At 34.5% G+C, this 14919-nt stretch overlaps 1 protein-coding gene across 3 annotated transcripts in view; it reads left to right on the top strand.

Annotated features, from left to right (window-relative positions):
* The first annotated feature begins 465 nt into the window (after nucleotides 1-465).
* The window catches only part of LOC136039282 (PDZ domain-containing protein GIPC3-like), a 108560-nt gene continuing 94106 nt past the window's right edge, over nucleotides 466-14919 (top strand). The window contains exon 1 of one of the 3 annotated variants that reach the window (XM_065722863.1): nucleotides 466-561. The gene's annotated coding sequence lies outside the window, so the exon portion shown is untranslated. Of the gene's footprint in view, nucleotides 562-12656; nucleotides 12769-14919 lie in introns of those variants that run through there. The other 2 variants (XM_065722865.1, XM_065722864.1) reach the window with 2 other exon arrangements.

The raw sequence follows: 14919 nt of genomic DNA, 5'->3' as shown, positions 1-14919 counted from the left end.
ATGCAAAACATATCATTGGGGGATCCAGCCCACCCCCCCCCCCAAAAAAAAAAATTTCTGGTGCCCTTATTACTTGTTTTTTCTTTTTTTCACTCTATTTTAAAAATAAGTTTGATCATTTGGTAAATTATTGGCACCCTTGTAACATTGTCTCCCCCCCCCATAGTTTTGCTCTAGACCCGCCCCTGCAATATATAAACAAAAATTGGAATTTCAGAACCCGAAGGAAAATTTTACAGTTCAATATTCAGTAACATTTAAATTATCTCTCAACTACTGCTCAGACGAAGATGAATATGAACAAAAATCACTTTTAGTAACATACACGTCTTTGAATAGCTCGCAATTTAGGTAGTAATTACTAATTCCTAATTAGCCGTTTTAAAATTCCGCAATATCATTAAGGATAGATGTCAGTTAAGTAGAGTAACTATATTCATGCTTGATTTCAAAAGGTTTCGAAGTTCAATAGCACCTGGACTCAGTAAACAACAAAATTGGACGGAAAACAACAGTTTTTTAAAACTCATTTGTTTGATGGAATATTGAGAAAAAAAAAAGGTAAGACTTAAAGAGTGAGTCGAGAGTTGGGTTGTGAAGTGAGGTAATGAGTGAGTTGTAGTTTTATTTTTCTTCTGTAAATTATGTAGTCATTGGTTGTTTCGGTACCATTTAGGTGGTGGAATACTCAGCAGGAAACACCGCATAATTATAGAAACTAACTCAAAGAGTTATATTACGGCTCGTCACTATTATATCACTGCTAAAGGTATTTTAAGTTATAAGTCTAGAATTGGGGCTGTTGATTAGGAAACTTGTTAAGAAAACAGTTCTTGCTTCATAATATGCAGAATAATTGTAATTAACACATTTTGACTGCAATTCTACTATACTTTACCCCAAACCCTGCCTAATGTTCCAATATATAGCCAAAATTAAATTTCTCGTGTGTTATTCTGTTTCTTGATTTTGTCAGCGTTGATTGAATTTACAGGAAATTTATAATTTGTGCTATATATTTGCAAATTAGGGTGGGGGGGGGGGTTGGTTGGCGTAAATTGTAGTGGAATTGCAGTTAAAATGTGTTGAATAGGATGATAGTAGTATTACGATTATCAAAATCGAAACAATTATTTGATTCTTCAGTTGTTAATTTTTCTGCGTTTTATGAAGTAAGAACTGCTTTCTTAATAAGTTTCCATCTCAACAGCCACAATTCTAGGCTTATACCGTTCTACTTTAACCGCCACCCCCACCCTAATATACAAATATACAGTCCAAATTATTTATCCTCCGTGCATTTTTCCATAGGTCACTCGTTTCTTCATTCAAATTTAATGGCAAAGAAGCAACGTCAGCAAAATTAAGTAACGGCAATATGTATTGAAAATATATACGATTATTACTACTATTGTTACTGACTCACTGCAGCACAAAGCCACCTGAGGTAAACATAGCTACACAAGATCCTCTTCCACCCAAATCTATTCAAAGCCTTCCTCTTTACACCATCAAAAGAAGTTCCTACTTCCCTTACATCTTACCTTACTCTTCCCCATTCGGGGAAGAGCTACTTTTCTTTTGGTCCTAGAGTATTGGCCGAAAACAACGAGTTTTGGTAATCTGTCATACTTCATCCGGGAAACGTACCCTACCCATCTCAACCTTTCTCTCATTATAGCCGTAGAATGCAGGACAGAACTAAATTTTTGTACAGCTTGTTGTTTGAAATGCGGACCATCTGTCGGGAACCCCAAACAATCCCTAGGCAATTTCTCTGGAAAACATCAATCAAAACTTGCTCCATTTTTCGGAGTGCTCACGCTTCAGAATCGTGTTTGACCACCGTCAACAATGTAGCTTCCAATATCCAAACCTTGGCTCGCAGACTTATCTTCCGAGTCTTCCAAACTTTTCAACTATGAAAAAAATATGCATGGCCTTTGCTAATCCACTTTTCGCATCTTCACTACACCCACGTTCTCTATTAATAATAATAAGAAGGTAAGTGAAGCAGTACACTTCATCTTCTCATTACCCAACATCACCTCTTCACCTCCACTTATTCCTAGTCTTAGCGACTTAGTCATTTCGATATTAATTTTCAAACCTATTCTTGCACCCTGAACTCGCAAAACCTGTAAAGGTTCATTCATTTTGCAAATATTTTCATCTAAGATGCTTAAATCATCAGCTTAATCAAAGTTTAGAACAGTTTTATTTCCCTATTTGATTCCGTGTTCTTCCATTGCCTTTGCTGTGCTCCTTAGGACAAAGCTCATCAAAATCATCCGTATAGATGGGGATACAGCGCAACCCTACTTAACTCCTGATTTAATATGGAACCAGTTGCTAATCTCAATTCCTACCTTATCCGCAACAATGCTATTCTTGTACATAGTCCGAATCCATTTAAAGTATTTATCTGGTATACCATACAAGAATAGGACCTTTGCAAAAGCTCTCCTGTCGGCTCAATCAAACGTTTGCTCACTAGGACTAAAGGCGTTTGATGACTCAGGCACTTCTCAATTAATAAAGAGTAAAAATTGGATCGAAGGGTTTTCTACCCTTCCTGAAATCCACACTGTTCAATCAATCAATCAATTCATTGAACAAATAAATTTACAACAAAAATACTTCTACATATACCCCCCGTAAAGCTCTATGGCCAGGAAAAAAACAGGGAAGAGAAAAAAATGAAACAAAAACAAACAAACAAAAAAAGAATAGTATTTTCAACATAAAGCAAAAGAGAAAAATCCTCTGAATTAGAGAAAACAAGTAGAAATGTTGAACACAAGTCAAAAACACCCTTTACAATAAACATTTCTAGCCTTGGTTAGGGTCACCCATATCCCCCCTCCAAAAAAATAATATAAATATAAAATATCAGGACATTAATTTTTTTCGAAATTCTTTTGAAACTATCAACCGAGTGATATTTTTGAGTTGAATCTGGTAGGCTGTTCCAAACAACATGACAAGTAGTTAGTGGATTCTTCTCTTAAAACTTTATCTACAGTATCTCTAAATCTAAAAAGTATCATCATGAGAAGTAATTTGCTTTCTGCAGATACGAATGGTATCACCACTCCTAAACATGCTAAAGAAATACAAGTAAAACCATTAGATTCCTTTCTAAATATCATGGTTGCTTATTTGACCATGAACCTGACTCCCCCACCTGATGGCCCCAAATACTGACCTAATAATATACTTTTCTATTAATTGAATCTCGTGATGCATCATTCTTAGTTCAAACGGGTTTCTACAGTCTGGACTTATTAAATTTAGTTAAGCCCGAGCAAGTTACAATAAAATGTGGATAACCATATTATTTGATTAAATAAAAAAACATGTTTTTTTAACTGAAAGTAAGGAGCGACATTAAAACTTAAAACGAACAGAAATTACTTCGTATATGAAAGAGGCTGCTTCCTCATCAACGCCCCGCTCTTTACGCTAAAGTTTGACTCTTTCTCTCAATTCTTCTTTTTAAAACAGTAAAAAAACTTTAGCGTAAAGAGCGGGGCGTTGATGAGGAAGCAGCCTCTTTCATATACGAAGTAATTTCTGTTCGTTTTAAGTTTTAATGTCGCTCCTTACTTTCAGTTAAAAAAAACTTGTTTTTTTATTTAATTTCTGAACGTTTTTGAATCAATGCATGTTTTGATTTTGGCTCTCCGCAGAGGAATAATTAAAACAAAATTTGCATTTTTTTTTTGGCTAAATGGCTTTCTCATAATTTTGATCAAATGATTTTGAGAAAAAAAGAGCGGGGGAGGAAGCCTAGTTGCCCTCCGATTTTTTGGTTAATTAAAAAGGCAACTAGAATTTTTAATTTTTTACGAATATTTTTATTAGTAAAAGATTTACGTAACTTATAAATTAGCTTACGTAAAGAACTTTTGTATTCTCATATTTTTATTACATATATGAGGGGGCTCGCCCCCTTGTCAGATCCTCGCTCTTTACACTAAAGCTTAAATTTTGTCCCAATTCATTAAGAATGACCCCAGAATCACAAAAGCCGTAGAATAAATAGTTGAAATTACTAAAAATACTTTAGCGTAAAGAGCGAGGTATTAGGAGGAGGTGAGCCCCTCAAATGGGTAATAATTTCTGTTTGTTTTAAGTTTTAATGCTGCTCCTTACTTCCAGCTGAAAGAACTTTTTCATATTTATTTTTTCATTGTTTTTTTTTTAATAATGCTAGTAAATCCTGCGCTCCCTTCATGGAGATTTTCTTCCCCCATGACAAATTATCGATGGAAAGTTCCCCCAGCATATCCCCTTCTTCTCAACCCCTCCCCCAACCAAAAAAATCCTCCTAAAAACGCCTGTACACTTTCCAATAACCATTGCTATATGTAAGCACTGGTCAAAGTTTGTAACTTGTTGCCCCTCCCACGGGAACTTTGGGGGAGTAAGTCGTCCCCAAAGACATAGTTATAAGGTTCTTCGACTACGCTGAATAAAATGGCTATCTCAGAATTTTGATCCGTTGACTTTGGGAAAATAATTAGCGTGGGAGGGGGCCTAGGTGCCCTCCAATTTTTTTGGTCACTTAAAAAGGGCACTAGAACTTTTCATTTCCGTTAGAATGAGCCCTCTTGCAACATTCTAGGACAACTGGGTCGATACGATCACCCCTGGGGAAAAAAAACAAAAAAAAAACAAAAAAACAAGAAAACAAAAAAACAAATAAACACGCATCCGTGATCTGCCTTCTGGCAAAAAATACAAAATTCCACATTTTTGTTGATAGGAGCTTGAAACTTCTACAGTAGGGTTCTCTGATGCGCTGAATCTGATGGTGTCATTTTCGTCAAGATTCTATGACTTCTAGGGGGCGTTTCCCCCTATTTTCTAAAATAACGCAGATTTTCTCAGGCTCGTAACTTTTGATGGGTAAGACTAAACTTGATGAAACTTATATATTCAAAATCAGCATTAAAATGCGATTCTTTTGATGTAGGTATTGGTATCAAAATTCCATTTTTTAGAGTTTTGGTTACTATTGAGCCGGGTCACTCCTTACTACAGTTCGTTACCACGAACTGTTTGAAACGATTTCAGAAACCGGATAACCGAGAATGAAAACATGATATTCCGACTAATAGAAGTATTTTGCATATTATAAAGTAAGAAATACATTGTTTTAGTGTTAGCTTTGAGTTTCTTCAATATTGCTACGGCTATACTTCGAATTATCAGGAGGGGGGTTTCATTGTCAGAAAAGCGGCCAGGGTATTTGGAAAATAGCATAAAATAAAGAATTTAAAAGTAGCACTTTTATTTGTTTAGGGTGTTTCCTTCGGACGTGGCCAACCATTATATATTTACTGAAAAAGTTTTGTTAATTGAAGTCTTGGTTCGTGATTGATGTTTCATGCTAGATGAGCTCTACGTAATTTTTGGGTCTAGCTTGGGTACATACATAAGATGGCAATTGGGGCCGTACCACTAGGCCCTTCCCAGGAAACTTTAGTACGCTAGCATTATAACTCCAGAAGGAATTAATGTGCGAATGGTAGACGGTAAAATGTGTGAGGTGTACGATTTTCCCAATAATATCTTGTTTTACGCATATTTTGCTTGTTTTTGCGTTTTTTTTTGCTTTATTTTATTATTTTACGAAAAATGTAATTATATCCCACTTTTTAGTGCACAACTCTTCCACAGTCATGAGCACAAAATGCCTTTTGAAGCGCCGACAACAGTTTTTTGCGTCTCCTGAATATTTTGAAAACTACCACTTGCCCCTTTGGTATTTCCATGCCCGAGTGACATGAGTTCCATCATCAAAGGCGCTTTGCCGTATAAACACTATTTTCTTAGAAATATACTAAAAATAACAAAATTAATGATAGAAAACTTACCAATATCTGCAAGATAGTCCATAATGTAAACTAGTTAAATGAAACAAACTTTTTGGCAATAACAGCTTGAAGTTACTAGTTTATATGGAGCAAAAAAAAATATATACTATCTTGTGGCAAACCCCAAAATAAATCGTTTAGATATATATATGTATATATATATGAAACAACCGATAGATACTTTGAGCCTGATTTTATTATGCATGTTGCCTTTAGCTCAAAACTTTAAATTTTATCTTGAATGGATGAGTCAGTTGTCTATGTATAAGTTTATTTGTATTTTCTCTAAGCCTTAAGCGTTTCTTTATGTTTTCCTATCTTTTTTAAGTTTGTTTTTTTCGAAAGCATTCACAAAGGCTAAAGAAAACTTAAATGAAAACAAAAACGATTATGGGTGAATTTGACTTCTTGAAAAATAATAACATTGTTCAATGCTGAAAATCTTACAGCATTGAATTTTGTTTTTAGCGTTGAATTTTTATGATTGAAGCGTTCAGTCCTTAATGGGTTAAATGTAATTAGCCTATATTATAATAGTTGCTTATACTCGCACATATTTCTTTCGTAATTGTAGGGGTTGATGCCACCTAGTAGAGAGCGAACCACGCCCATAGTACCGAAAAGGGTACATACGTGTTATAGCGACCACATCAAATAAGTGAAGTTAGGTTAATCCCAATGAGATATACCAAACTATGATGAATACGTAATACTTTAGTAACAAAATTATGGAAACTACAACTGAAAATTATGGGAAGAAGGCCGCCCAGAACGCATTACATTAAATCAATTAACCAACTCTATATATTAAATACTTTATTAAAATATACTTGGATAGTATTTTGTATCACTGACACTAAGCTAATTGTCTCCGAATACAGACAGAGAAACCGGTTTTACTCAGATTAAGAACTTGAGTGATGTTGCTATAACACGTAATTACTCCCAAAAATTTAAAAACGCGTTAAAAAATAATCATGTGAGAAAAGATCGCCATTTGTAGCTGATTCAAGAATAACTATTATTTTGGCTGGTCATAGATGCAAAATTTTATTCGGAAGAAAGTTCCTTAAAAAGGCCACAATCTGCTGATGGATTATAAAAAAAAAATGTTTATTGCTGATTCATCTACGGTGATTAATATAATATACTAAATATTAAAAGGTTTTGACACTAAAAGTTTATTGCGGAAACAAACTTATAAGAATTCCAAAAAAGAGCCTGGAACCTCTTTAAAATGGCGTTCGGTCAAAATCAGAGGTGTTCCATTGCCATAACAAAAACCATTTAAAATAGTATTATAGCCCCTCCCCCTTGAATAACAAGGGAAATGGCTTTTTTGCATGGGACGCATTGATAACTTTTTTTCCTTCATAGTTCTTTCCCCTGGTGATGTTATTGAACCAGTCGTCGTAGAATGTTGGGAGAGAACTGATTTGAAAGGACATACCATATCGAGTTCTATTTTTAAGTACAAAAAAAAGATGGTGACACAGCAAAGTGGCTTTACTGCCATTTTGTGAGGCAAAACATCAATTTTTACCCAAAATGGCCAAAATTTTTACCCAAAACGGGCCAAAATGGCGAGGAATGTAAAATGAAAGAGAGCTTATGAATTTTTCTAGGTCCAAAACCCTAAACCGGAGATTCTTAGCCCCCCCATCTAGAAAAATGTGGAAATACACTTTATTCGCAGTAACCTGTTTTTATCATTTGCAATTAGAGACCCCTACAGTTTAAAAATCTTGAGCTTAGTTTGGTTGAGTTCGAAAACACATTACTACGGTTGTTTTCAAAAGATGTGGATGTTCAAATATACTCGCAAAAGATGATTGATATTTTGATTAATACTAATTAAAAACCAATAGTTTGTTTTATCATTAATATTATACAGTCTAATATGTCTATTTATTCTACAAGGATTAGTAGCCTACCCTACTACACTGCCATACTACCATACTACCATACCATGGGACCACCATAAAGCAAAGCCCCACTCTGTTATTAAATTAAAAAAAAACTAGTTTTTTTAACTGTTCGTTTCAAGTTTTAATGTCGCTCCTTACTTCCAGTTAAAAAACTAGTTTTTTTTATTTAATTTCTGAACGTTTTTGAATTAATGTATGTTTGATTTTGGCTCCCCGCACATAAATTATTAAAATGGAATTTGCATATTAATTCTTTTTTTGGCTAAATGGCTTTCTCTTAGTTTTGATCAGATGATTTTGAGAAATAAGGGGTGGCGAAGGAGGCCTAGTTGCCCTCCAATTTTTGGTTACTTAAAAAGGCAACTAGAACTTTTAATTTTTAATGAACGTTTTTATTATAAAAAATATACGTAACTTAAGAATTAAATTACGTAACAAACTTTTATATTCTTATATTTTTATTATGTATACGAGGGGGTTTGTACCCTCGTTAATACCTCGCTCTTTACACTAAATTGTAAGTTTTGTCCCAATTCTTTAAGAGTGGCCCCTGAATCAGAAAGGCCGTAGAATAAATAGTTGAAATTACTAAAAATACTTTGGCATAAAGAGCGAGGTATTTATCTCCTCCTAAATACCTCGCTCTTTATGCTAAAGTATTTTTAGAGCCCCTCATATGCGTAATGATCTCTGTTCGTTTTAAGTTTCAATTCTACTCCTTACTTTCAATTGAAAAAACGTTTTCATGTTTATTTTTTCATTGTCTTTTTACAGTAATGCCAGAAAATCCTGCGCCCTTTTTATTGAATTTTTCTTCCCCCATGACATATTCCTCCAAGGAAAGATCCTCCCACATAGCCCCCTACCCTCAACCCCACCCCCCGAACCAAAAAAATCTCCCTGAAAACGTCTGGACACTTCCCAATAACCATTACTGTGTGTCAACACTGGTCAAAGTTTGTAACCAGCCCCTCCCCCAGAGATTGTGGGGGAGTAAGTCATTCCCAAAGCACATAGTTAGTATGGTTTTCGACTATGCGGAACAAAATGGCTATCTCAAAATTTTGATCCGTTGACTTTGGTAAAAATGAGCGTGGGAGGGGGTCTATGTGCCCTCCAATTTTTTTGGTCACTTAAAAAGGGCACTAGAACATTTCATTTCCGTTAGAATGAGCCCTCTTGCGACATTCTAGGACCACTTGGTCGATACGATGACCCCCTGGGGAAAAAAACAAACAAATAAACACGGACCCGTGATTTGTCTTCTGGCAAAAAATACGAAATTCCACATTTTTGTAAATAGGAGCTTGAAATTTTTACTTTAGGGTTCTCTGATACGCCGAATACGATGGTGAGATTTTCGTTAAAATTCTATGACTTTTAGGGGGTGTTTCCCTCTATTTTCCAAAATAAGGCAAATTTTGTCAGGCTCGTAACTTTTGATGACAAAGGCTAAATTTGACGAAACTTATATGTTTAGAATCAGCATGCAAATCCAATTCTTTTGATGTATCTTTTAGCATCAAAATTCCGTTTTTTAGAGTTTCTTTTACTATTGAGCCGGGTCGCTCCTTACTACAATTTGTTACCACGGACTGTTTGATTAGGTACTTTTGGCGCCATTTCTGGAGAGAAAAGGCTGAAGAATGACGAGGGCACTTTTGTAATCTCTATGGTTGAATATCCTCAATTGAAAGTTCACAGTCCCCCTCTTGCTTACTTCATCTCCCACTTCACCCACTCTTAATAAATGAAAAATGCGACTTTGGAAAACAAAAACAAAATAAAATTACATATATTTCTGTTTATTTGAACTCTTTGCTCTCTACTCTTTATTTATTCTCTTTACTATTTACTTATTTTCTTTATTTATACTCTTTACTTTTTATTTATGTAATTATGTTACAAAAATCTTCATAAAAACTTAAGGGACATCAGAAGTAAAAGCTATAATTAATGCCCTTAAAAAAGGTCAAATTGGGTTTTTTAGTTTTTCGATTTTGACATTTTTAAAAATTTTATTTGGTTATATTTTTTAAAAAATGAGCAAAAACTGATTTAAAAAAAAGTTTTTCTTACTGGATGTATTGAGTGAAGTCAAAACTAAAAACTAAGAGAATTGCTTCACCGATCAGATATATCACTAAAACTAAGGTCAAATAAACTGACTCGTGATCTTTTCCAATTATGTTAAAAATTCTAAAGCTTACACTTTACTGAAATCTGAGCTTGTTTGAGTTTTTAATAGAAATGATAATTATATACTAAAAGCTATCATTATTTTGGTCGCTAAAAGATATTTCAGAGACTTAGAAATTAGTCTTTGTTTTGGGCCAGCTAGTCATAGAATCTTTGGCTCCCAATTTAACATCCTATATTCTCTTGGTTTCGTTTTTGCGTTTTCAGGAAAGCGCTAGATTTTAGAATTCTACAGAAATTTGAAAATATAGTCAGTTTATTTGAGCTACTTTTGAAGATATATCTTTCGTAATGGGGAAAGCAATAACTTCTGTCCGTTTTAAATTTCAACTTCCCTCTTTAGTTCCGTGGGAAAAACTTTCATTTAAAAAAATAAATGCCTGAGGAAAACAACGCTCTGATCCCTTAGCAGACGTTCTTCTGTTTGTTTTTCTACTTGATTCGTTGAGCAACAATTACATAGTTCAGTAAACCTGCTCTCTTGCTTGCCTTTTTATAGATTGTAAATGCTTACTGTATTCGAATTTGCTTAAACCTGCTAACTTTGTTTATTAAATATTTTTCATCCGCTTTTTAACTTTCCATAGTATGATTTTGACGGTACCTTATCTATAGGCTTGAAATCCTGAGGCTTAATTTGTATTTACTAAAAAATATTGTCATTAAAAAGTTAGGTCACTTGAGGTTAGCATACTTGTACTTTTTCTCTATTCCAACTAATATGAAATTCATGATTTGGACATCTTCCTAGGGTGTCTTTTCCAACACAGCCAGTGAGTTTTATAAAAAAAAAATTTCTCAATCAAAGCCACAAACGAATTTTCAAGGAAACCTAAAAAAAACTTTATTTGTTATTTTCTTAAAAAAAATTTTTTCTTCAGAATTCTAGTTATATTCCAAAATGCATGTAGTATAGTCGTATATAGAGCAGAATCACAACGTAACAACGTGGTGACAATCGTAACAACGAACTTTAAGCAAGGAGCGATTCGGATTGGGGCTCCAAAACTCTAAGAAATGAAATTTTGATACCAATATTATATCGAAAAAATCAATTTTTTTGTACCGGTTCTAAACATGTGAAGTTCTTTAAGCTTAATGTTACACATCAAGCGCCACAAGCCTGGGAAAATTTGCCTGATATTTCGGAAATTGGGGTAAACACCTTTAAAAAGGCGACTGTTCGTAATGTAAACATCACCGTTGGATTTAGTATATTAAAGAACCCTTCCGTGGAGGTTTCGTGCTCATATCTACAAAAACGTGGATTTTAGCATTTTTTACCATAGAAGGATCACCGATGTGTGTTTATTATTTTCTTGTGAAGTACTTTTAATAGCCAGAACACCCAAATCAGTCGCTTAAAATGGCCTGCCAGTCTGTAAAATCCATAGCCCCTCCCCAAAACATTTTGGTTAATGACGTCTGTAATCGGTACCAGACCCTGCCCCCGGGAAGTAATTTCTCGTAGATCACGGATACATGTTTACGAATTTTTTATGAAGTAATTTTAATATCAATATCAGCCACATAAGTCAGTAAAAATAACCAGCCCGTCAGTAAAATACATCAGCCCCTCCCCCCAAGAAACATTTGGATAGCAATGTCTCTGGTCAGTACCAGACTAAGTCCATGGGAAGTAATTACTCACACGTCTTACTCCTAGCCTGCTATCTCTGTGCACTTCCATTACAGGCCAACTCTTCCACAGTTGCCAATAATTTTATATTTCCAAATTATTTTCTTTAACCTTTATCCTAGCTTGATATGATAACTCAACCCCAAAAATACGAAAAAAGGACTAAAATGTAAAGATAAATATTATAGGATATTCTAAGCTGTACATTCTGCCTAAGTTTGTGAATATAAGTCAGTGTGGTTCTGGCCTCTGTTGCGCCTGGTGCAAAATCTTGATTATCACCCTCTCCCTTTGTCTAAAATGTTTAGACCAAGTTTAAACTAAATTTATATTTATTAACAAAATAATTTTTAATTTATTATTAAACAGTATTTCTTTTTCATTTTTAAAAATTTTATCCAAATTGTTTAATATTTAATTATTATTAATTATTTAAATTTAACGATTTCTATTATTATAAAATTATTATTGTTTCATTGTTTTTTTTATTTTTTTGATTTTACTAATTAACTATTAATTTATCAATTACTTTTATTTATTAATTGTACCCTCTAGTTTATTTCAATAAAAATAAAATTTTAGAAATCCTAAACGATTATACCCGTTAGATTATTAATTTGAATTTTGCGTCCCTAAAGTTTCTGCGCCCGAGGCAAGTGCCTCCTCTGTCCCCTCTAAAACTGCCTTTGAATAGAGGTAGAATATTCCAAAATAACTTCTTTTCTTCAGAATTTCTTGGGGGAATGCGCACCCCTTTTTTTTAACTATTATTCTTGCTTTTAACTTCTTATTCTAAACCTGACCAAAGTTCTTAAATCTTCTGAATTGTATTTAACTAAAATAAGAGTTTTAGAAAATAAAACGAAAAAAACACTAGAAATTTTCTGTAAAAAAAAATAATTGAAAAAATAAATATGAAAGGAGATTACACAAGGAAAAAGGGAAATCGCGTGATTTTTAGATTCTAAAATGTCTCAAATCATACTCGAGGCTAAACGCAACCATCTGTCGCTGCATTTATAAAAATCTTTCGGTCGTAAGGTATGATGGATTCTGATAGTGGTCTAACTTTATCGCTAAGTTGAAGGATAGTTGGCTATATTTTGATTAATTAGACGTAAGTAGGTTATCGTTAAACACAAATATAGCACAGTAACATATTTTTTAAAACTATCAAGAAAATAAGTAATTTTTTTTGTCTAAATAGAATAAATGTGTAACAGAGATGGTGGTCATTCCTTGTGTGGGCTTTTTGCGGTCACGATTTGCGCACCTATAATATCTTGAGAACGGTTTGGGGGAGGCAACTGAAACTATCAGGTAGTGTATGGGGGGAAGGTGTTCAAATTCTTTTATCTTTGGGAAGAGGGAGGGGCTAAAAATGTTAAGTTCCCGATCCATTTAAATATGTTTGCACTATAAGCCCCTATAGGAGCTAGAATCTGTTTACTTCCAAGTAGCGAAGAGGAGTATTAGGGGGGTCAATTTAGCCCACATTTTGACTTAGACAGCTTAATTTTATCCCCGATCCGCTAAAGGCTTTGGTGTTATTGTAGAAGTCCCTATGGGACCACAAATTGATGTCAGGTAGCGAGGTAAATTAAGACACTATTAGGCTTAGTGCCACACTATGTATTACTAGAAGTAAGTGGATCTCAAATCTTTGGAAGAGGGAGCAGGGGGAGGGTTCTCATGATTTTGATCCCCAATCTGTTGAAAGCGTCTGGCACATTAAGTCCCTCTGGGACTAGAATTAGTTCCTGGTGAAGTAGCGACGTAATTCGAAAAACGTAAATGTGTGTACCAAGATTATGAACTAGAGTATGCATTATCTCAAGAACGGTTGGGTGGGCCGAGATGAAAGTTTCAGGGTTTTTTTTGGGACCAAGGGCACCCCCATTTTCGACATTGAAAGATGGGCTAGAGGCTAATGGAAAGAAAATATGTATCCAAGCTGTAAAATTGGTATTTCTTCAAAATCTTCATAATGACTTTTGGGAACCAAGGTGAAACCTTGGAAGTGTCGGGGAGGAGGGAAGGGAAAGGAACGTATCACAAATTTTATGTTTATATGGAGGGGATGGGGGAGCCAACAAATTTGTATCTTTGAACCACCCAAAAGTGTTTTACTATTGGCCCGAGTTGAACTTTACGTCTATCCACATTAAATTAGCGAAGTAAGTTGAAAGGCAGTATTTGCACCCTGGTTATTAAATTGGCAGATTCGTAATACCTCGGGAATGACGGAGGGGTCAAATTGAAAGCTCCAGGTAGTGTTTCGAGTGGACGTTAGAGTTCAAATAGGTACTTATCTGTTACTCAGTACAACTGGCACGTACGCAGGGGGGGCCTTCGCCCCCCCCCCCCGGAATTTCGTGAAATGTTTAATTTCCCCATGGTTTTTGGGATTTCTGGAAAAAGTAGGACATTTATTAAGAATCTAGATACATGTGTGAAGCCTTTTTTTGGGATTTTACAGCATATAATTACCCGGTCAAGTCACTGCCCAATTATTAACCCATTTTCTGTCTCACTTTTTACCCTCTTTGAAGTAATTAGCGATTGTATTGTTATTTTTTTTTTTGTATAGAGAGTTTGCTTTCCACAGCAAAATAGAATTATCCTTGATATTAGGGCGTTTGTCCCCCTTTTTCAGGATAAAGTATAGCTCCTTAATGGATCAATTTTTGGAAACTTTTTTCATTAAAATCGACGTTTTCGCAATAGAAGAACTACCTCCCACAGCACCCATATTGCACTGTTAATTTCCCTTTCAGTGGGATATAATAGACTAATCACTGGTTCTAAGTTGCTATGAACATAACCTGAGCCTGAAACCTAATTTTGAGGCTTCAGTCTTCTTCCCCCCATCTGCTACAATTCTACAGATTAAAGTTAATCTGTATTTTCAGATACACGTGCTTTTTGCATTTATTTAGTTACTAAATAAAAAAAGTGCTACTTTATATCTGCTATTTCGAAGGTTTTGCCCCCCCCCCCCGAAAAAATTTCCTGCGTACGTGCCTACAGTACAAACTCAAGAATTTGGATCTAAAGGTACGGGGTCGAAACAACTGAGACGCTTGGAGGATAAATAGGATATACAAACATACATACATACATATATATATATATATATATATATATATATATATATATATATATATATATATATATATATATATATATATATATATATATATATATATATATATTTTGGCTGTATATTTGCAAATTGGAGGGGGGCGGAGGTTAAGTATAGCGGGGA

The sequence above is a fragment of the Artemia franciscana genome, chromosome 19, assembly GCF_032884065.1.
Source record: "Artemia franciscana chromosome 19, ASM3288406v1, whole genome shotgun sequence".
Lineage (NCBI taxonomy): Eukaryota > Metazoa > Arthropoda > Branchiopoda > Anostraca > Artemiidae > Artemia > Artemia franciscana.
The sequence above is the reverse complement of the archived record's forward strand: the minus strand, read 5'-3'. Positions and strand labels throughout refer to the sequence as shown.